The sequence below is a fragment of the Macaca nemestrina genome, chromosome X (assembly GCF_043159975.1).
Source record: "Macaca nemestrina isolate mMacNem1 chromosome X, mMacNem.hap1, whole genome shotgun sequence".
In the NCBI taxonomy this organism is placed as follows: Eukaryota; Metazoa; Chordata; class Mammalia; order Primates; family Cercopithecidae; genus Macaca; species Macaca nemestrina.
The window spans coordinates 140,722,059-140,737,541 of NC_092145.1; the positions used below are offsets into that span (position 1 = coordinate 140,722,059).

The 15,483-nt window shown below is 44.0% G+C and overlaps 1 protein-coding gene across 8 annotated transcripts in view; it reads left to right on the forward strand.

Annotated features, from left to right (window-relative positions):
• The first annotated feature begins 3,535 nt into the window (after positions 1 to 3,535).
• The window catches only part of BCLAF3 (BCLAF1 and THRAP3 family member 3), a 73,741-nt gene continuing 61,793 nt past the window's right edge, over positions 3,536 to 15,483 (forward strand). For 5 of the 8 annotated variants that reach the window (XR_011618242.1, XM_071088693.1, XM_011735311.3 and 2 more), the window contains exons 1-2: positions 3,564 to 3,674; positions 6,451 to 6,634. The gene's annotated coding sequence lies outside the window, so the exon portion shown is untranslated. Of the gene's footprint in view, positions 3,675 to 6,002; positions 6,635 to 15,483 lie in introns of those variants that run through there. The other 3 variants (XM_011735308.2, XM_071088694.1, XM_011735306.3) reach the window with 2 other exon arrangements.

Here is a 15,483-nt window from a genome sequence, read left to right on the forward strand (position 1 = left end):
TATAATGAAGACACAGAAACCATGGGAATGGAAGAGAAAAAAGAGCACATTTCTAGCACATTTCTTTTTTAATTTTTTTTTGAGACGTAGCGTGGCTCTGTCACTTAGGCTGGAGTGCAGTGGTGCAATCTTGGCTGACTGCAACCTCCACCTCCCAGGTTCAAGCGATTCTCCTGCCTCAGCCTCCTGAGTAGCTGGGACTACAGACATGTGCCACCACGCCCGGCTAATTTTTGTACTTTTAGTAGAGATGGGGGTTTCCCCATGTTGGCCAGGCTGGTCTCGAACTCCTGACTTCAAGTGATCCGCCCGCCTTGACCTCCCAAAGTGCTGGGATTACAGGCATGAGCCACCGCACCTGTCCCAAAGGAGCATACTTTTGAAAAGGATTATCTGCAGAATCTGAAAGAAAAATTTCACAACCAGTTTAGCATCCTTTTGAAATATGATAGGCTTTCTATAAAATCAGAACAGAAATTCGTAAGGAAATGAAAGGGTGAGACAGAGATTACTAGAGTAACAACAGAGAACCGGGCGGGGGAGAATACAAAGAAACAAAAATCTCAATAATAAAGTTTGAGTCAAAATAGAGACAGAAATAATGCTTTAGAAAGCTGTATCAGTATCAATAAAGCAAACTTGAGGTCTACTGGAAATGCTGGAAATGGATGAAAGACGAAAATGATAAAACAGGCCAGTGTGGTGGCTCATGCTTGTAATCCCAACACTTTGGGAGGTCGAGGCAGGTAGATCACTTGAGGTCACGAGTTCGATACCAGCCTGGCCCAAATGGTGAAAGCTCGTTTCCACTAAAAATACAAAAAGTAGCCGGGCATGGTGGCGGGGGCCTGTAATCCCAGCTACTCAGGTGGCTGAGGCAGGAGAATTGCTTGAACCCGGGAGGCGGAGGTTGCAGTGACCCACGATCGCACCACTGCACTCCAGCCTGGGCGACAAGAGAGAGATTCCATCTCAACCAATAATAATAATAATAATAATAAAAACAGAGAACTAATACAGCTGATTGCTCTTCCTAAAAGAGAGATTAGAGCTAATGGAGCAGAAACAATTCTTGAAGATAGAATGGAAGAAAACGTTTCTGAATTGAAGCCATATATATGCAGGTAAAAAAGGACTCACACCTCTTAACCAGAAAGAAAAAGCATTATTTATTCTTAAATTGCAAAAACTTCAGTATGACCAGAGCATTGTGCACAAGGGGAAGAGAGGCTAGGGAATAGATAATGAAAAAGTTTGTATGCTGTTCGAAAGAATGTTCTCTGCCAAACAGAAAGCAAAGTCATATATGAAGAAAGGAAAATGATCATTGATAAAAGGCTTAAAAAGAGTGGTAAAAGGATTTGTAACAGCAATTATTGGAAAAAAGAGAGATCACATAAAATGGTCATATAAAATGATTACTAAGAGGACCAGGCTCTCCACTGTGGTGGGCATCCATACATTTGTAGTGACATCATTCTTTGATAGTTGTGTGGCTTTCTCCCCACCCAAGCAGTGTTTGGAAATGCAGATGTAGGAATGGAAAATGCAGACTGGAGTTTTAAGTGGTAGTTTAATGTTAGGACAAGTCAAAGGGCAAGGCAGGGGGCTCTGCTTACAAGAGTGGTTGAAGGCTGGGCACAGTGGCTCATGCCTGTAATCCCAACACTTAGGGAGGCCGAGGCAGCAGGATCGCTTGAGCCTAGAAGTTCCAGAACAGCCTGGGCAACATAGCGAAACCATCTTTACAAAAAAAAATTTTTTTTTTTTTTAATTAGCTGGGCATGGTGGTGCACGTCTGTTGCACAAGCTACTCGGGAGGCTGAGGCAGGAGTATCACTTGAGCTCAGGAGTTTGAGGTTACAGTGAGCTATGATTATGCCACTGCACTCCAGCCAGGCCTACGACCAAGTGAGACCCTGACTCTTAAAAAAGAAAAAAAAAGGCCGGGCGCAGTGGCTCATGCCTCATGCCTGTCATTCCAGCACTTTGGGAGGCTGAGACAGGCGGATCACTTGAGGTCAGGAGTTCGAGACCAGCCTGGCCAACATGGCGAAATCCCATCTCTACTAAAAATACAAAAATTAGCCGGGCATGGTGGTGCACACCTCTAATCCCAGCTACTCAGGAGGCTGAGGCAGGAGGATCACTTGAACCCGGGAGGCAGAGGTTGCAGTGAGCCGAGATTGCACCACTGCACTCTAGCCTGGGCGACAAGAGTCAGACTCCATCTCTAAATAAATAAATAGGCCGTGCGTGGTGGCTCATGCCTGTAATCTCAGCACCCTGGGAGACTGAGGCAGGATGATCACCTGAGGTCAGGAGTTCAAGACTAGCCTGGCCAACATGGGGAAACCCTGTCTCTACTAAAAATACACACACACACACACACACAAATTAGCTGGACATGGTGGCACAGCCTGTAATCCCAGCTACTCAGGAGGCTGAGGCAGGAGAATCACTTGAACCCGGGAGGCAGAGGTTGCAGTGAGCCGAGATCACACCACTGCACTCCAGCCTAGGCGACAGAGATTCTGTCTCAAAATAAATAAATAAATAAGTAAAAATTAAAAAGTGGTTGTAGTCAAAGGCCACGGGTTTAAGTTGGGTAGTGGGATTTCAACATGTAAGGTTTTAGAGATGGAGCAGTATCAAGTGATGAATGTCTAGATTTTCTAGACTGTGGGTGAACAAAGTAGAAGTAATGGTCATCCGCGTTGAGGAACTGAAGGAAACCAGGCTGGGTTGTGGATGTTGGATTCATTGGGAAGATGGCAGTAAATCAGATGGAGAGGAAAACTAATGCCAGGCAGTCAGTAGGTGACAGTGACAAGGGAGGGCAAAAGGTGTTACTACCAGATGGCATAGAGCCTGAAAGAGCTATTTCACAAGGGGAAGAAAGAATATCAGTGTCAAGCAGAAAGCTTCAAGAGTGAAGAAGTCACGCTATCTTTGAGGCTGGTGCATGGACTGCGGGAGGGGAGAAACCAAGCGAGTAGACAGAGATGAGGCAATCCTTTGAGTTGCATGATGGATAGATGCTGGTACCATCCGACCATTTGGGAAGTTCAGCGGGGAGGCTTTGTTTTCCGGGAATATGCTTAATTTGAGGCGTGGGAAATGGATAGAGGGTAGGTGAATGGTTAGAGATCTGCACAAAGCTAGAAGGCTCACGGGATCAAGTTCTGTCCGTGACTGAGGGGTGACCTCCAATCCCTGGGCCTTAACCCCCAGGATCCCTGGACCTGGAACGCCCATTAAGTCCCCTCCTTTCCGGCAGGAGGGCGGCAGAGGGCGCAGGCGCTCTAGCCAGACCCGGCAGGCGGGTGGCAGAGGGCGCAGGCGCCCTGGACAGAGCGGCAGCGGTGGGAACGGCCGGCAGGGGGCGCAGCGCTCTGGCCCGAGAAGCCCGGGCGGGGCACCCTCGCCGGGAGAGTAGAGGATAGGGGTCGGCTGGAGAACGGGCTCAGCGCGAGGCCGCGAATAGTGGGCGGGGCCAGGGCGGGGGCGGGGCGAGGCGGTTCCGGAAGGAAGTGGTTCCGGGTCCCACGACCCGGCAGAGGCGGTTGGGGTGCCGCTGCTGTGGGAGGCGGCGGCAGAGTGAGGGGCGAGGCCCGAGGGGCCGGCGGCGGCGGCGGCGGCGGCGGCGGCAGCGGCGGGGACTTCCCGGCCGGGTGAGCGGCTCTGGGGGGGGCGGGGCGACGAGGCCTGGGCCCGCAGGGAGGGCGTGTCCGCCACCCAGGAGGGGCGGTTCTCGGGGTGGCGGATGGGGCAGCGGGGAGGATGCGGCGGTCCGACTCGGGTTCCCTGGGGACAACTCCTCTGCGCCCCGTAGGTCCCTCGGTCAGCGCCTTCCCTCGGGCGAGGCGACCCGTCTCCGGTTTCCAGGGGACAGCTGCCCGGCGCCCCTGAGGTCCCTCGACAGGCGCGGCGACCCGGGCACCTGCTGCCGCGACCCTGATCCTCTGCCGTCGTCGGGCAGGTTGCGGTCCCCGCGGTTCCCTGCATCTGTCAAAAGGGCGGGGGCCGGGGAGGCGGTGTCCGGGGACGGTGCCCTTGTTCTCGAGGCGGCCCTGGACGCGTCGCCTGCGGGGCCTGAGCCGAGGACCCCCCCGCACCCCGCTTTGTCCTGGTGAGGCGCTCCTGCCGCGCAGCGGCATCTTCCTCTGTCAACGTCGAGAATGAGTAGTGAAGGCTGCTCATTATCCTGCATTGTAAAGTAAAACTTGTCGTTTTAGAAACGTCTACTGAAAATTGGCGCATCTCCTGTGCTTCTCTAGGTTGTATTGGGAAACTGGGCCAGTCACTGTCAGGACTGTCCTGTTGGTAGGTCTCGAGGGAAAGAAATGGGAGAGAAACCTACCCCGTAAATATTTTCCTACCCGGGTGCTTTTCGAACTGCCTATTAGGTGATTGCCTTTTTTTTTTTTTTTTTTTTTTCCTGGAACAAATTACAAACTGTAGGTAGAAATCAGGAAGGCCGCTTTAGGCTCCTGGCCAAGCAGTCTTTTTAGCATTTTTCTGAATGTGAACAGGTCGGAACGACAGACAAGAATTTGAAAAGAAAAGGTTTTGCTGTGGATTCATAACGAGGGCTTTATTTTTCGTTGGTATTTTAATGGTAATGGTATAGCAATGTTTTATTTTTAATGTTGTTTTAAATGGCTACTAAAATTTTATTTTGAAATCACAGCTGTTTCAGTCACCCCCAAGAAACCTTTAAAACGTCTTATTAAAAACATTTTAATATATAGGAACCTTTAGCCATTTATACACATTTCTAAGATAGGAATCACAATGAAGGTACATTGTTTCACTATTCCAAATTCCAAATAACCGTGGTGAATATGGTTTCACCATTCCAAGTAACCATTGTGAGTGTGGTTATACACCTCCAGTCTTTTTCTATGCAGAGCTTAAGACATGGGTTTTTCTAAAGTGAATTCTCTTTTGTAATTATCTTTTTCTGACTAAGATAGCATGGCATTACATGGCTGTAATATTGTAATTTATTTCATTGGTCATTCTCAGTTCTTCTCTATTAAAATACATTGTTGGGTAAATGTAAAGTCTGCATATCTATGATTACTTTTGAGTCTCACTCTGTCGCCCAGGCTGGAGTGCAGTGGCGCGATCTCAGCTCACTGCAACCTCCACCTCCCAGGTTCAAGCGATTCCCCTGTCTCAGCCTCCTGAGTAGCTGGGACTACAGGCATGTGCCACCATGCCCGGCTAATTTTTGTATGTTTAGTAGAGATGGGGTTTCACCATATTTGCCAGGCTGGTCTCGAACTCCTGACCTCCGGCGATGTGCCTGCCTCGGCCTCCCAAAGTGCTGGTATTACAGGTGTGAGCCACCGCGCCTGGCCCATGATTACTTTCTAAGTGTACATTCCTAGATGATAGAATTGTTGGGCAGAGTATGCACATAAGGGTTTTTTTTTTTTCAATGTGAATTGCTCAAGTTCCCTCTGGAAAGGATATGCTGTTTTACACTCCTACCAACAATCTGTGAGTGTCCTTACCCACACCCTAGCAAAAGGCAACATTTAAAGGGATTTCTGTAGGAATACTTTTGAGCCATACTTGTACTCTTCAACCAAGTACAAGTACCCCTCTCTAGTCATCACTTTTTTCTTATTTGTTGATAGCACTTCAGCTTCTCATCTTTTATTGCACCTTTACTATTTTGGTAAAGAAAGGTTATCTAGGTGAAGCAAAGGCTTAATAGAGCAAACAAGAGATTTAAAGTTAGGATGCCCTTGAAATCCAGTATATCTGATTATCTTGAACAAGTCACTGAACTTTTCTAAGGTACTCTTCCCGCAACGATGCACTAGGGGTTATAATACATTTGCCTTACCTTTCTTAAGGATAGTTTTAAGGGTCAAATGAGACATTTCTGGAAAGTACATTTAGACAAACTTTGTCTTGTTGGTATTTTAAAAAATTATTTTTAATTTTTTATTTTTAAATAGAGACAGTGTCTCACTATGTTGCCTAGGCTGGTCTCAAACTCCTGAGCTCAAGCCATTCTCCTGCCTTGGCCTTGCAAAGTGCTGGGGTTACAGGCATGAGCCACTGCACCCAGCCATGTTATTACCATCTGGTAAAAATTTCAGAGCACAGAAGCATCTTGAGGTTCATACATTTTTTAAAGTAAATACCTTAATTCAAAAGGCTATTCTGTAATACCCTTTGCCCCTATACTCTTACACTCCTTAAATTTGAAGGTTTTTTTTGTTGTTGTTTTTCTTTTAACTGCTGCCCTAGATTATATTCAAAACTTTATCAGGGTTCTGAAATTAGGTGAGTGAATGAATCTGCACAAATGTTGAAGGAGCAAATATTTAAAAGCACTATATAAAGCGGAGAGGGACAGGTATAATGCTAAATAAAACACAGTACTTGGGCTCATGATAAATAAAACATGGTCTTTGTGCCCTGCAGGCTACATTATCCGGGCAGCAGAGGGCATAAAAGCTGCTTTCCAAATTTAGATGGCAATTTTAGATGTGATGCCTGATGTCAACTATTCTCAAGTATGCTAAAGCCCAATTCTGCTGACCAAGCACCTGAGCAAGTGACCGGCCAGTCTCCGCAGGGTCATCTTTCTGACGGTAGGAGTTGCAAGGTGAGGAAGTGTTAGTATTATAGTGCAAGAACCTGCGTTCTACTTTCAGGTCCTCCACCTGGAGCAGATCAGTTAACTTTTTTGAGGCTGGCTTTATTCACTCATGAAATGCAGGTAATTCCAGCTTCCTCATGTGTTTGTTGTGAGGATTACATGACATAGTACGTGTGCAACACTTAGTAAACCAGGAACTGCTGGCACTCATGTCATCATTCTTACTCACTAGAGACTTCACTTCCCCAGGAAAAGAACTAGGTCTCTTCTAACTTTGTATTTCTACCCCCTAGCAGTCACTGGTACTTAGTCGTGTTTGATAAAGTAACATAGAATGTGACCACTGATAAAAATTCAGTTTGAGTGCGGGGTGCAGTGACTCATGCCTGTAATCCCAGCACTTTGGGATGCCAAGGCGGGCGGATCACCTGAGGTCAGGAGTTTGAAACCAGCCTGGCCAATATGGTGAAACCCTGTCTCTGCTAAAAATACAAAAAGTAGCCGGACGTGGTGGCACATGCCTGTAATCCCAGCTACTCGGGAGGCTGAGGCATGAGAATTGCTTGAACCCAGGAGGCGGAGGTTGCAGTGAGTTGAGATCTTGCCCCTGCACTCCAGCCTGGGTTACAGAGCAAGACTTTGTCTCTAAATAAAGAAATAAATTCAGTTTGGACCAATGAAGAAGGTAATATGTAAATATGGAATATTGGGAAAAATTTACCACATTATTTGGAGTTAATATTAAGGAATCAAAGGAAACATTGAACTAATTGGACTTGGACTCGTCTCTGCTATGACTGTCATTCTACTTTACATCCCTAATGCCAGGCAAATAGTCTCTCCTTACTAAGAATAAATGTACTGGCTGGGCATGGTGGTTCATACTTATACTCCCAGCATTTTGGGAGGCTGAACTGGGAGGATCACCTGAGGCCGGGAGTTTGAGACCAGCCCTGGCAACATAGCAAGACCCTGTCTCTACAAAGAAATGTTTTAAAAATTAGCTGGGTATGGGGTATGCATAAGTGAGAGGATCACTTGAGCCCAGGAGTTCAAGGCTGCAGTGAGCTATGATTGCACTACTGCACACCAGCCTGGGTTACGGAGCGAGACCTGGACTCAAGAAAAAGAAAAAAAAAGAAACTGACTCAAGTTTCTCCCATTTTAAAACCTCATTCCTAGACCTCTAATCACCCTGCCGCTACCTAGTTTCTCTCCTCCCCTTCCCTTCCCAGCTGGACTGTTTGAAAGAGTTGTTAATAATTGGCTTTCTCAGTTTCCTGACCTTCCACTCAGCCCTCAAGACATATGTCAACAATTTTCATTATTTTATTTGATCTCTCTGCAGTATTTACCATGAAAGTCCCCATTTTGGAAACGTCCTTCTTTTGTTTCTGAGATTCTGTATTCCAAGGTTCCCTTCTTCTTCCCGGGAAGTTCCTTCTCAGCTTCTCCTTTGCTGGTTCATCTTCCTCCAAAGGTTGATTTTCCTGCAGGCTTGATCCTTCTTGTGCTGTCTCTGGAATAATTTATAGAGCATTGAGGCTATCTCGTGTTTGAAGATTTGGTAGAATTCCCTGTGAAACCATCTGGGCCTGACGCTTTTTCATGTGATATTTCCTTTATAACTTTCTCAATTTTTTTTTCTGTGGAAATTGGTCTATTTAAACTTTCTAACTCTAATGGATAAAATTTTAGTGATCTGTGCTTTTCTAGCAAATTATCCCTTTCATCTGGGTTTTCAAATTTATTTGGTAGAGGTCTACAAAGACATCCTTTATTATTTTTAAATTTTTTCGTCTTATTTCCTCCATGCCCTTTCTCATTTTGTGTTTTTGTGCTTTTTCCCTTTTTTCCTTAAGTTATCTAATGGTTTATCTATTTTATTTTGTTATTTTTTTCAAAAATACAGAATTTTGAGTTAGTAATTACATCTATTTTTCTATTTTTTCCCTCATTCTTTTCTTCTACTTTCATCTTTTTTTGTTTGTTTTTTCCTGACACAGGGTCTCACTCTGTCACTCAGGCTGACGTGCAGTTAGTGGCATTGTCTCAGCTCACTGTAGCCTCTACCTCCTGGGCTCAAGCAATCCTCCCACCTCAGCCTCCCAAGTAGCTGGGACTACAGTGGTACACCACCACGCTTGGCTAATTTTGATTTTTTTTTTTTTTTGTAGAGACAAGGTCTCCCTCTGTTGCCCAGGCTGGCCTTGAACTCCTGGCCTCAAATAATCCTCCTGCCTCGGTCTCCCAAAGTGCTGGCATTACAGGCATGAGCCACTGTGCGTGGGCTACTTTCATCTTTATTATTTCCTTCCATGTCCTTTCTTTTGGTTTATTTTGTTATTTTTAAAGTTTATTTATTTATATATTTTTTGAGGCAGGGTCTCACTCTGTCACCCTGGCTGGGGTGCAGTGGTCGATCATAGCTCACTGTAGTCTTGGATTCCTGGGCTTTAGCAATCCCCCTGCCTCAGCCTCCCGAGAAGCTAGGACTACAGGCATGTGCTACCATGCCTAACTATTTTTTTTTAAATTATTTTTTTGTAGAGACAGGTCTTATTATGTTTCCCAGGCTAGTCTCAAACTCTTGGCATCAAGAGATCCTCCCACCTTAGCCTCCCAAAGCGGTGGGATTACAGGTGTAAGCCCACTGTGCCAAGCCTATTTTTAAGTGTTTTTTGACCTTGGAATAAAATTTATTTTTATTCTTTCATTTTTACTGATAAGTGTGTTTAGTGCAATGAATTTTCCTCTGATTACTGCTTTAAATGCATGCTATAAAATTGGATTTGTAGGCTGGTTCAAGTGCAGTGGTATTTACAACTAACTGATGACAACCAGTTACAGATTTCTTTGTTCCTTCTTCATTCCCGCTACTTCACTTGACTAGCCTTAAAAAAAATAAAGAAGTAAATAAAATAAAAAAGATTCTGATATGTAGTGTTTTCAGTGTCATTATTTCTTTAAAAATGTATAATTTTGGCTGGGCTCACGCCTGTAATCCCAGCACCTTGGGAGGCCAATGTGGGCAGATCACCTGAGGTCGGGAGTTTAAGACCAGCCTGACCAACATGGAGAAACCTTGTCTCTACTAAAAAAATACAAAATTAGCTGGGCATGTTGGCTCATGCCTATAATCCCAGCTACTTAGGAGGCTGAGGCAGGAGAATCACTTGAACCTGGGAGGCGGAGGTTGCAGTGAGCTGGGATTGTGCCATTGCACTCCAGCCTGGGCAACAAGAGTGAAACTCTGTCTCAAAAAAAAAAAAAAAGTATAATTTTAGTTCTAGAATACCCAGGAGTTGCTTAATAGTAGGCTATTAAATTTCTAGATGGAAAAGCCTTTCTGTTTTTTAAATTTTTGTTCATAAATTCTAGTTTTATTGCATTATAATCAGACATATTGTTTGTGGTATTTCCACTTTATTGAAGGGGAAATATTTTTTCTTCGTGACCTAATATATGATTATTTTGATGAATGTGGTGTGAGCAGTTGAGAAGAAACTGTATTCATTAGTATCAGAGTGTAGAGTTTGATAAACAACCCTAGGAGTTACTCTATTGAGTATGTTGTTTAGATCTTAGGTCTCCTTATTTTTGGTTCACCTAATCTGTCTTGTACAAAGAATGGTGTATTACAGTCTCCTATTATTAGTGTGTTTCCAGTGCCTTCTTGCATCTCTTATAGTTTTTGTCTCATGAAGGTGATTGCTGTATTATGTTTATATAAATACATATATTTATATGTTATATCTTCATTGTGGGGTAAGGCTTTTAGGATTAAAAAATATCTTTTTGTGTCACAGCTAATGCTTTAGGACATGGATTCTGCTTTGCCTGAGACCAGGATTGCCATCCCCAGTCTTTTTTGTTTTTTTTTTTTGTGATGGAGTCTCACACTGTTGCCCAGGCTGGAGTACAGTGGGGCGATCTTGGCTCACTGCAACTTCTGCCTCCCGGGTTCAAGTGATTCTCCTGCCTCAGCCTATCGAGTAGCTGGGACTACAGACGCCCACTACTATGCCTGGCTAATTTTGCTTTTTTTTTTTTTTTCGTATTTTTAGTAGAGACTGGGTCTCACCGTGCTAGCCAGGATGGTCTCGATTTCCTGACTCCGCTATACACCCGCCTCGGCCTCCCAAAGTGCTGGGATTACAAGCATGAGCCACCTTGCCTGGCGACCTACTCTCTTTTTATTTCCATTTGCCTCATGTACTTTTTCCAGCCATTTATTTATTTACTTATTTATTTAGAGACCGGGTCTCACTCTGTCGCCCAGGCTGGAGTGCAGTGGCGTGATCTTGGCTTACTTAAGCTCCGCCTCCTGGATTCAAGTGATTCTCCTGCCTCAGCCTCCCGAGTAGCTGGGACTGTAGGTGCGTGCCGCCGTGTCCAGCTACATTTTTTAATATTTTTAGTGGAGACAGGGTTTTGCCATGTTTGCCAGGCTGGTCTTCTGACCTCAAGTGATCCACCCACCTTGACCTCCCAAAGTGCTGGGATTACAGGCATGAGCCACCATGCCCAGCTAATTTTTTTGTATTTTTAGTAGAGACGGGGTTTTGCCTTGTTGGCCAAGCTGGTCTTGAACTCCTGACTTCCGGTGATCCGCCCGCCTGCCTTGGCCTCCCAAAGTGCTGGGGCTATAGGCGTGAGCCACCATACCTGGCCTAACCTTTTATTTTTAACCGTTCAGAATCACTTTGAGGCTGGGTGTTGTGGCTCACGCCTGTAATCCCAGCACTTCAGGAGGCCAAGGCAGGCGGATCACCTGAGGTCAGGAGTTCGAGATCAGCTTGGCCAACATGGCGAAACCCTGTCTCCACCAAAAATACAAAAAAATTTAGCTGGGCATGGTGGTGCACACCTGTAGAACCAGTTCAAGCACGGGAATTGCTTGAACTCGGAGGTGGAGGTTGCAGTGAGCAGAGATCGTGCTGCTGCAGGGCAACAGAGAGAGCCTCTGTCTCAAAAAAGAAAAAAAAAAAAGGGAATCACCTTGGTTTAGATGTGTCTTTTGTGTTGTAAAAGTCGTTGAGGTTTCTTTTGTTAGTCAAATTGAAAATTTTTATTGTAATAGGTGGATTAAACCCGCTCACATTTATTGTTAGGACTGAAAAATTTGACCTCAAATCCATCATAATATTTTATAATTATGTGTATTTGTTATCTTTGCCATTTCTCTATGAGAAGTAGATATTTTGCTCTTTTATTACAAAACTTAGGGTGTGTGTGGGGGGGTTATTTAGGAAGGTTTGCATTTTTGTTCTAATCATTTACCTTTGTACTTACACCTTTTAAAATGCCCTCACTCCTTTGTTTGCTTATTTATCTGTGCATGTGTGCATGCGTGTATGTGTGCATGCGTGCGTGTGTGTGTGAAATTGCATCTATGTGATCCAAGTAAGATAATGATAGGCAACTGTGGTATTCTGTATCTACTTCGTGCTCCTCCTTACTGAAGAACTGGCAATAACAGATAACAGCTATCCACCGTGGCCAGAATAATAATCCATGATGGTCTCTTCAGGTCTACCTTCCCCTTCTCACTATTCTACTGATTGTGCTCTTTTTCTGTGGGCTCTGACTTGGTGCGTTTCTGTGATGGGAGTGTGGCTTTTTGTTTGTTTGTCTGTTTGTTTGTTGTTGTTGGAGAGAGGAGGTTTCACTGTGTTGCCCAGGCTGGTCTCTAACTTCTGGGCTCAAGCGATCTGCCTGCCAAAGTGTTAGGATTACAGGCATGAGCCACCACGCCCAGCCTGAGGCTTCTTTGTTGCAAAGGCTTTCCTGGGGAATTTTTATTCTTTGCATTTGTAAATGCTGAATTCACATTTAGTGTGGAATCTCTGTCAGTTGATTTTTTTTTCTGTAACAGCTTTGTTGAGATAGAATTAACATAACACAATTTACCCATTTAAAGTGTACAATTCAGTGTTTTTCAGTATATTCGTAGAGTGTGCAACCATCACCACAGTCTAATTTTAGAACATTGTCTTCATCCCAAAAAGAAACTCTGTGCCCATTAGCCATCATTTCTCATCCCCCCAACCCCTTCTTCCACCCAGGCAACCACTAGTCTACTTTTTGTTTCTATGGATTTGCTTATTCTGGACATTTCACATAAAGGGAATCATATAATAGTGGTCTTTTGTGACTGGCTTCTTTCGCTTAGCATAATGTTTTCCAGGTTTGTCTATGTTGTAGCATGTATTGGTACTTAATTCCCTTTTATGGTCAAATGATACATATTCCATTGTATGGGTATATTAATACTACATTATATTCATTCATTCATCTTGCACATTTGGGTTGTTTCCACCTTTTGGCTATTATGAAAAATGTTCCTATGGATATTTGTGTACAAGTTTTGTGTAGACATGTTTTCATTTCTCCTGGGTACCTATCTAGGAGTGGAATAGTTGAGTCATATAGTAACTCTATGTTTAACTTGTGGGGGAACTGCCAAACTTTTCCAAGTGGCTTCTCTATTTTACATTTCTACCAGGAATGTATGAGGGTTCCAATATTTCTACATCCCTGAAACACTTGTTATTTTGATGGTGCCCAGTTTTATCTATTTTTTCTTTTGTTGCTTTGTTTTTCGTTTTGTTTTGATTTTTTTTGTAGCAGCAATTGGAAATAATGTTGCTTTGTTTTTGATGTCCTAACTTAAAAATCATTTCCTGATCCAAGACCACACAGATTATTTTTATGTTTTTTTCTAAGTTTTGTAGATTTAGCACTTACATTTAGGTCCTTAATCCATTTTGAGTTAATTTTTGTATATGGTGTGAGGTAGGGCCAAGCTTTAACCTTTTGCTTGTGGATATCCAGTTGTCTTAGCACCCTGTGTTGATTTGTTTAACCTCTTAATATCTGGTGTATCTGTTTTTTTTCCTGCCAGTATCCCTTAAACTCACCTATAGTGTACATAGCAGTGGAACTGCTTCTACCATTCTCTCTTGCTTTCTCTTCTTCTCCCATTTTCTAGTTGTAGTTTCTTTTTTTTTTTTTTTTTTTGAGACGGAGTCTCGCTCTGTCGCCCAGGCTGGAGTGCAGTGGCCAGATCTCAGCTCACTGCAAGCTCCGCCTCCCGGGTTCCCGCCATTCTCCTGCCTCAGCCTCCCGAGTAGCTGGGACCACAGGTGCCGCCACCTCGCCCGGCTAATTTTTTGTGTTTTTAGTAGAGACGGGGTTTCGCCGTGTTAGCCAGGATGGTCTCGATCTCCTGACCTTGTGATCCGCCCGTCTCGGCCTCCCAAAGTGCTGGGATTACAGGCTTGAGCCACCGCGCCCGGCCTGTAGTTTCTTTTTTTAACTCTGTCACAATGTGTAGCAATTTTTTTTTTTTTTTTTTTTTTTTTTGAGACGGAGTCTTACTCTGTCACCCAGGCTGGAGTGCAGTGGTGCAGTCTTGGCTCACTGCAACTTCTGCCTCCCAGGTTCAAGTGATTCTTCTGCCTCAGCCTCCCGAGTAGCTGGGACTACAGGTGTGCAACACCACGCCTTCTAATTTTTTGTATTTTTAGTAGAGATGGGGTTTCACCATGTTGGCCAGGCTGGTCTCCAACTCCTGATCTCAGGTGATCTGCCCACCTCAGCCTCCCAAAGTGCTGGGATTACAAGTGTGAGCCACTGTGCCTGGCCATTGTGTAGCAATTTTACACTAATTTTCCACCTTCATCCTTATCTTTCTTTTAGTGTCTTATATGTACATTTACACATTTTTAAATGCTCACCATCAGTCCTTTTGCTGACATTTCCCCCATTTAATTGAATAAAGCTTATCCTCCAGTATATTCCTCAGGAAGGGTTAGTGAGTGCAGAATTCCCTATACCCTTGTAAGTTGAAAACTGTTTTTCTTGTTGCCTTAATGTTTAAGGAACATCTTAACTGATGTAAAATCCTTGGCTCACATTACTTTCATTGAGTTTTATTTTTTAGTGCTGCTCTGTTTCTCACCTTGCCTTGTATTTTGTTTTTGAAAAATCTCATAATCTGATACTGATCCAGTTCTTTTGAACTTGTAAGTTATTTATTCTTTTTGCCTGGAAGTCTTGAGAATTTTATCTTTATGTTTGAAATCAAATAGTTTTGACTAGGCTGTATTTCAGACTTATTTGTTCTAGATTAATTTTCCTAGGTACCTGGTGAGCCCTTAAATGTGTAGATTCAGGTATTTTAGGTATTTTTAAATTTCTGGAATGTTTTCTTGCATTCTGAGCGAATTATAGTTTTAAATACTAGTTCAGTTCTATTGTTTGGTTTTTCTTCTTCAGGGACTGCAATTACATGAATAAATATTAGTTTTTTTTCTATACGTATTTGCTATTTTTACTACTTTCTCTCTGACCCTTTCTTTCCTTCTCCCCACTCCTCTTTCTCTCTCTCTCTCTCTCGCCCTCTCTTCCTCTCCCTCAATGTCATATTTTATTTTCTCGGTTGTTTTCATGCCTGTCTTCAATGTTCCTTATTAAGTTTTTTTTTTTTTTTTTTTTTTTTTTTTTTCTGAGACGGAGTCTCGCTCTGTCGCCCAGGCTGGAGTGCAGTGGCCGGATCTCAGCTCACTGCAAGCTCCGCCTCCCGGGTTTACGCCATTCTCCTGCCTCAGCCTCCCGAGTAGCTGGGACTACAGGCGCCCGCCACCTCGCCCGGCTAGTTTTTTTGTATTTTTAGTAGAGATGGGGTTTCACCGTGTTAGCCAGGATGGTCTCGATCTCCTGACCTTGTGATCCGCCCGTCTCGGCCTCCCAAAGTGCTGGGATTACAGGCTTGAGCCACCGCGCCCGGCCCCTTATTAAGTTTTAATTTGAGTTTATTCTCCCTTGGGCATATTGTAATTTATTCCTCA